General features: G+C 37.7%; 1 non-coding gene across 1 annotated transcript; it reads left to right on the forward strand.

The window, feature by feature from the left end:
* The first annotated feature begins 2,845 nt into the window (after nucleotides 1-2,845).
* Nucleotides 2,846-2,952, forward strand: LOC123454299. The gene has a single exon (XR_006633284.1). It is a non-coding gene; the product is annotated as a U6 spliceosomal RNA (small nuclear RNA).
* The last annotated feature ends 4,280 nt before the right edge of the window (nucleotides 2,953-7,232 follow it).

A 7,232-nucleotide genomic window follows, 5' to 3' on the forward strand; every position in this document is an offset into this window, starting at 1 on the left:
ACCTTAATTCCAAAACCAGGCAGAGATGCCACAAGAAAAGAAAACTTCCAGCCTATTTCCCTGATGAACTTAGATGCAAAGATCCTGAACAAAATCCTCACAAACCAAATCCAACAACATCTTAAAAATATTATCCACTGCCTGCATGGAGACCCCATGGGGCCATGAGGATGAACTGTGGACTGCAGTGGAGACCCAGTGGAGATACCCGGACCACAAGATGGCTGCTAAGGAAAGCTGCCGGCCCCGATGAAGTTTTCCAGGACTGTGAGTAGCCTAGCTGGTGGGGCAGAATTGGAACTCCAGAGACTTGTTGCTGGTTAAAATTATAAGACTTGGAGATTTGTCACTGACTAGAGTTGTTGGACTTGGAGGTAGGTTGATGTTTGCCCTGTTTGTTTTAAATATTGTATTGGTTGAATATTTCTTAGCTATGCCCAATGCCATCTTTTGCAGTGTCAATGTTTATTTTGTGCCATTATGGGTTTTGGGGGGATTTTTTGGTATTATGGCTGTTAAAATATCTTGGATATCTTGGAAGCCGAGTATGGTGGCACATGCCTTTAATCCCAGTACTTGGGAGGCAGAGGTAGGAGGATCACTGTGAGTTTGAAGCCACCCTGAGACTACATAGTTAATTCCAGGTCAGCCTGAGCCAGAGTGAGACCCTACCTCGAAAAAAAATAAAAATAAAAATAAATATTATCCACCTTGATCAAGTGGGATTCATCCCAGGAATGCTGGGGTGGTTCAACAAACAGAAATCTGTCAATGTAATACACCACATAAACAAGGTTAAACACAAAAACCACATGATCATTTCAATAGATGCAGAAAAGGCCTTTGACAAAATACAACATCACTTCATGATCAAAACATAGGAGAGAATTGGCATGGTTGGTTCATATCTTAACATAATAAAGGCAATATACAAAGCTCCTAAGGCCCAAATAATACTTAATGGAGAGAGACTGGAGGAATTCCCATTGAGATCAGGAACAAGACAGGGTTGTCCACTCTCACCTCTGCTCTTCATTGTAGTACTAGAAGTCCTAGCTCAAGAAATAAGATAGGAGAAAGAAATAAAAGAGATGCAATTTGGAAAGGAAGAAGTTAAGTTTGCTCTATTCGCTGATGACATGATTGTATACATACCCAAGAGACTCCATCCCAAAACTCTTGAAGATGATTAACTCCTATAGCAAAGAAACATGATACAAAATCAATGCACAAAATTCAGTGGCCTTTCTATATGCAAAAAAAAAAAAAAAAAAAAAAGATACAGAGAAAGAAATAAGGGATATGGTCCCATTTTCAATAGCAACAACAAAATACCAGCCAGGCGTGGTGGCACATGCCTTTAATCCCAGCACTCTGGAGGCAGAGATAGGAGGATCACCATGAGTTCAAGGCCACCCTAAGACTACATAGTGAATTCCAGGCCAGTCTTGGCTAGAGCGAGAGCCTACCTCGAAAAACCAAAAAAATTAACTTAATTAATTTATTAAATAAAATAAAATACCTTGGAATAACATCAACCAATGAAGTGAAAGATCTATACAATGAAAACATAAAAACACTCTAAAAAGAAATTAAGGTGGACTTGAGAAAATGGAAAGACCTCCCATGCTCCTGGATAGGCAGAATTAACATTGTGAAGATGACAATCCTACCAAAAGCAAAATACAGATTTATTGCAATTCCAATTAAAAGCCCAACATTGTTCTTCACAGAGATAGAAAAAATGATCTCAAATTTCATATGGAAAGGCAAAAGGCCTCACATATCCAAACATATCCTCAGCAAAAGAAATACCTCTGGAGGCATCACCATACCTAATCTAAAGCTATATTACAAAGCCATACTACTGGCATAAAAACAGCAGTATAGACCAATGGAATATAATTGAGGACCCAGACTTTGGCTCAAACCACTACAGCTACTTGATATTTGACAAAGGCACTAACAATATAGGCTGGAAAAGAATACAGCATCTTCAATAAATGGTACTGGACAAACTGAATAACCATATGCAGGAAATTGAAACTTGATCCACACATCTCACCATGCACAACACTCAAGTCCAAATGGATCAAAGACCTAAATATAAGACCAGAGGCTCGGCTACTACTGGAAGAAAATGTAGGAGGAACTTTCCATGATATAGGAATGGAAAAAGACTTCCTGAACCAAACCCCAGTAGCTCAAGATCCTAAACAGTCACTCAACCAATGGGATCGCATGAGGCTGATGAGTTTCTTCATAGGCAAGCATACAATAAGCAAAGCCAATAGATGACCACAGAATGGCAGAAAATATTTGCTGAATATTCTACTCACAGAGGCCTAATCTCTAGAATCTACAAAGAACTAAAAAACCTAAACAACAGCCAGTATTGGTGGCACACACCTTTAGAGGCAGAGGTAGGAGGATAGTCGTGAGTTCGAGGCCACCCTGAGAGTCCATGGTGAATTCCAGGTCAGCCTGAGCTAGAGTGAGACCCTACCTTGAAAAAAAAAAAAACCTAAACAATAAAAAGTCAAATAACCCACTCACAAAATGTGGCAAAGAGCTGGACAGGCAGTTCACAGAGGAAGAAATACAAATGGCAAACACACACTTAAGAAAATGTTCATCATCCCTAATCATCAGAGAAATGCAAATTAAAACAACTATAAGATTCCACCTTACCCCAGTAAGGATAGAAAGCTCCAAAAACTCAAATGAAAATAAATGCTGGTGAGGATGTGGCAAATGAGGAACGCTCATCCACTGCTGGTGGGAATGTAAGATGGTACAACCACTTTGGAAAGCAATATGGAGACTCCTAAAAAAGCTGACTATAGTGCTCGCTTCAGCAGCACATATACTAAAATTGGAACGATACAGAGAAGATTAGCATGGCCCCTTTGCAGGGATGACATGCAAATTCATGAAGCATTCCATGGGGGTTGGGGATTTAGCTCAGTGGATGAGCGCTTGCCTAGCAAGCGCAAGGCCCTGGGTTCGGTCCTCAGCACCGAAAAAAAAAAAAAAAAAAAGGGCCATATTTAAAAAAAAAAAAAGCTGACTATAGAGTTACCAACAGACCCAGTTATTCCCTTACTGGGCATCCACCCTAAAACCTTTAAACCTCAGTCCAGAGAGATTTGCTCTACCATGTTTATAGCAGCGCAATTCATAATAGCTAAGTGCTAGAATCAACCCAGATGTCCATAACTAGAATAATGGATAACTATAATGTAGTATATCTACACAATGGAGTTCTACACAGCAGTAAGAAAAAAAATGACATAATGAAATTTGAGGAAAAATGGTTGAACCTGGAACAGATCATTCTCAGTGAACTTACCCAATCGCAGAAAGATAATCACCACATAGTCTCACTCATCTACAACACCTAACCTGAATCTGCCCTAGATGCTGACATACCCAGCAAGCATCTCAAAGACTAGGCGATAGGGTGGGTGGGGAGGGAGTGGAGGGCAGGGGATGGGGTGGGAGACCCAAATGTAGACCCAAATGGCAATGGTACCATAAAATTCTACATCCTAATAGGCAGATTAAATGGTTGAACCTTCACCAGGCCCTTGGAGGGAACACCTGAGCCACAAGGCACTGGAGAGGGTACGATGAAGACTGTCCTTAATCTTCTACAGTCTCTCTCTCCCTCCCTCTCTCTCTCTCTCTCTCTCTCTCTCTCTCTCGTCTTTAACTCTTTTATATTGGTTATTTTTGTTCCTTTTCTTAGTGGACACTGACCTGTAACTCCCAGTACCAGCATGTGGCTATCATCCACAATGAGCTTTTGATCAGAAAGACCTAACTGATCCACTCAGTGGAATGGAACCCATAGCTGGGAAACAAGTCAGAACCATATCTAAAAATGGGCCTGCTCTCCATTATCAAGCTACCACCAGTCATGGGCTACAAGAGGGTCTACACTTACTAAATTTTCTATTAAAAAATAAGGGTTATACCATTTGTCTGGTGCTGACTTTACTCTCCATTGGAGAATTTGCATCTCTTTTTCAGATAGACGCAGACCCCAAGGAGAAAACCACCCCATCATACCTCAAAAGGGCCCCAGCTGAAAATAAGAATTGGTGAAACAAGCAAGGGTGCTGATTTCTTGGTGAACCGGGTACCAGCACAAGGGTGAAGGAGATCAACACAGAGAACAATCAACTCCTACCAAATCAGATATCCAGAAAAAAAAAAAGCAATCTGCACACTTAATGCAATCCCTATCATAATTCCAAAGGAGTTCTTCATTGAAATTGAAGAAAAATCTTAAAATTTATTTGGAAGCACAAAAAACTCAAATAGAAAAACAATTCTGAGCAACAAAAATAAGTCTGGTGGTATCATCATACCTGATTTTAAGATATATTAGAGTTATAATAACAAAACCACATGGTACTGACACAAAAACAGACATTTAGATCAATAGAACAGAACAGAAGACCCAGGCAGCTGTACCCATCTGATTTTTGACAAAAATGCCAAAAATGTTCATTGGAGAAAAGACAGCCTCTTTAATAAATGATGCTAGGCATCTCATATATGTCATTTTAAGTCTCCTTTCTTGACTCCTATTGACTAGGTATGGTTTTCTATTGACTGTTAGAAAATCATGCATTTTATTTTTCTGGTCACTGCCAAATTATTAAGACTCAAGCTTACATTTTCTTTAGACATTTCTTAAGCTGTGTGAAGTCTGGTAGCATTTTCCTTGATCTATGAATTCTGAGGTTATGAAACTTAGTGAAGTCTATTTCAGGAACTGCTACAGTGTAACACTAGTAGTGACAATATTACCAGTTCTGGGGAATTTTTCTTCAATATTCTTTCCATGGACAAAGGTAAGAGAGATCGCTATATACATCTGAAAATTCTTTCACTATAAACTGTTTACTGCTATAAACTGAAATTTACTGGTAATTCTCATAGCTGTTAATATATAGCTATTAGCTCTTTTTTGAGTTAGTCTTTTCCAAAAACCAGATCCATATATTGCTTATGCTCAGTGTTGAAAACAAGAATTCTGTTGTCAGTTTGTTTCTTGTTTTTCTTTATATAGTACGTTCTTTATGTTGGTCATTAATGCTTTTTAATTTCTTCACAATTTGCTTAGGCATAGTTTCCCCCATTCTATTTTGTACTCTAAGGCCCTTTCCAATCAGAGGCCCTCTTCAACACTCTTTAGTACTTGGACATTTATTTTCATAATTTCTTCAAAAATCTTTCTCACTTTTTATATTTTTCTTTTCCTGGAGCACCAGTTTTATACATTCTTATTTTTTTGTTCTTTATATTCTTAATTTTTAAAAGGCATATGCTACTTTTTTCTTATTCTAATGTGTAGATCATTTTCCAAACTGATCTTTTGATATACTAAGTAGTTCTTCAATCTTTTCTTTTTTTTCTATTAACTATTTCATTATTATTCTTACTCAATATAATATCTTTTGGTGTGTGTAGGAGTGTGTGTGTGTGTGCATCATGTATGTGCAGATAAGCATGTCCATTCACACAAATGACAAGTCCAGGGGAAGACATCAGGTATCCTTGCTTTCTGTCCTATTTCTGAGACAGAGTCTTTCACTGAACCTGGAACTCCCCATGTCTCACTTAGAATATCAGAGAATATCAATGATTCTCCAGTTTCTGCCCCCACTCAGTACTAGATGATAGGCATGTGCAGCAATATCAATTTGTTTTCATTTTTTGTGTGTCAGGGATTGAATTTAGGCCCTCATGCATGTACAGAAAGTGCTTTTATCCACTGAGCCATATCCACAACCCAATAATTATATTTTAAGCCTAACATTTCTACTTTTAAAATCCATATGTAGCTCTTATGTTTTAAATTCTTCAATCTATAATCATGAACTTTTTTTAGATAGAATATGTAATAGTTTTTCCTAAGTTACTACTTATGATAGTTTTTCTTAAGTAGGTATATCTTCAAATAAGTTATTTTGAGCCAATGTCATCAGTTGTTCTTTCAAATAATATGTATAGGAAAGAGATATGGGAAAGCCCTTGTCTGTGTAGCCAAGATATGATAAGAAAGGAGAGGATGTGCTCTAGGGTAGAAATACCCAGACATCAGAGACCCCTACTTAACCACTATTGTCTCATAGCTCTCTAATCATGAAAAGCCTTCAGGCTTGGATCTCATTTTCCACTCACCTTCTGTCAGGAATAATAGTTTTATAAACAGTAACAATAATTTATAATTTTCCATCACTTTCCAGTTGAAAGAGGGATAAAAGAAAGACTAAATGTCCAAGGCTAATCTATCACCTTATAATACAAACTCAATCCATGTGGAGTTTCTTCATTTTTTTCCCCCAAGTTGCCATCTGTGATCTGAACTGTTATCACTTGTCTCCAGGGAGCAGTCACCATTCACTGTCCAAAGGCAAAGTTGAAAGATTTGTTTTATTTTTATACAACAGACAAGATATCTTCAAGTACTTCACAGGAAGCAGCCATCACTAGGCCTCAGCACCCCAGTTTCAAACAGCCCTCAGTTTCCCTGGGAACTTTTTAATTGTTTTTACATTTGCTAGACTCTATAATGTTTTGACATATGATTCTTTCATATGGATCCTGGAGTATAGCAGAGATATGGTTCACATATGTATATGTTAGCCTCATCAATTTGACCAGAGAATTCTTTGTTACCTCACTTCTCAGAATTATTTCAATGTGATAGAAACAACCAAAATCCTAATAATATTAAAAAGTCTCATTTCTGGGGAGCTAAAGACAGTGAATACTGGCAGAGGTAGGACATTCTTTTCCATGTCATATCCATTTATAAATGGTGGAAATAAAAAGGATTACAGTGAGAGATGAGGGATAAGGGAGGATAATATGAGGTGCATATGGTGAAAATAAAATATGTAAAAAATTTTAAATATAGTATATATATATATATGTGTGTGTGTGTGTGTGTGTGTGTGTGTGTGCATGTGTGTGTGTGTGTGTGTGTGAGAATGTAAAAAAAAATCAACTCTCAAAACCATTTAAAGGTTCTCTATGCTCTGCATTGTCTAACACTGAGTCAAGATTTAATTGTTCATGTAAAAGTAAATAAATACATTTGTGTGAGTTACTTTTTCATTGATGAGACAAAATACCCAACCAGTCACAACTTAGGAAAAAAGGGCTTAATTCAACTTAAAGTTCCATCACGGTGGGGAAGGCATGGCAGTCAG

Source organism: Jaculus jaculus, chromosome 13, assembly GCF_020740685.1.
Source record: "Jaculus jaculus isolate mJacJac1 chromosome 13, mJacJac1.mat.Y.cur, whole genome shotgun sequence".
In the NCBI taxonomy this organism is placed as follows: Eukaryota; Metazoa; Chordata; class Mammalia; order Rodentia; family Dipodidae; genus Jaculus; species Jaculus jaculus.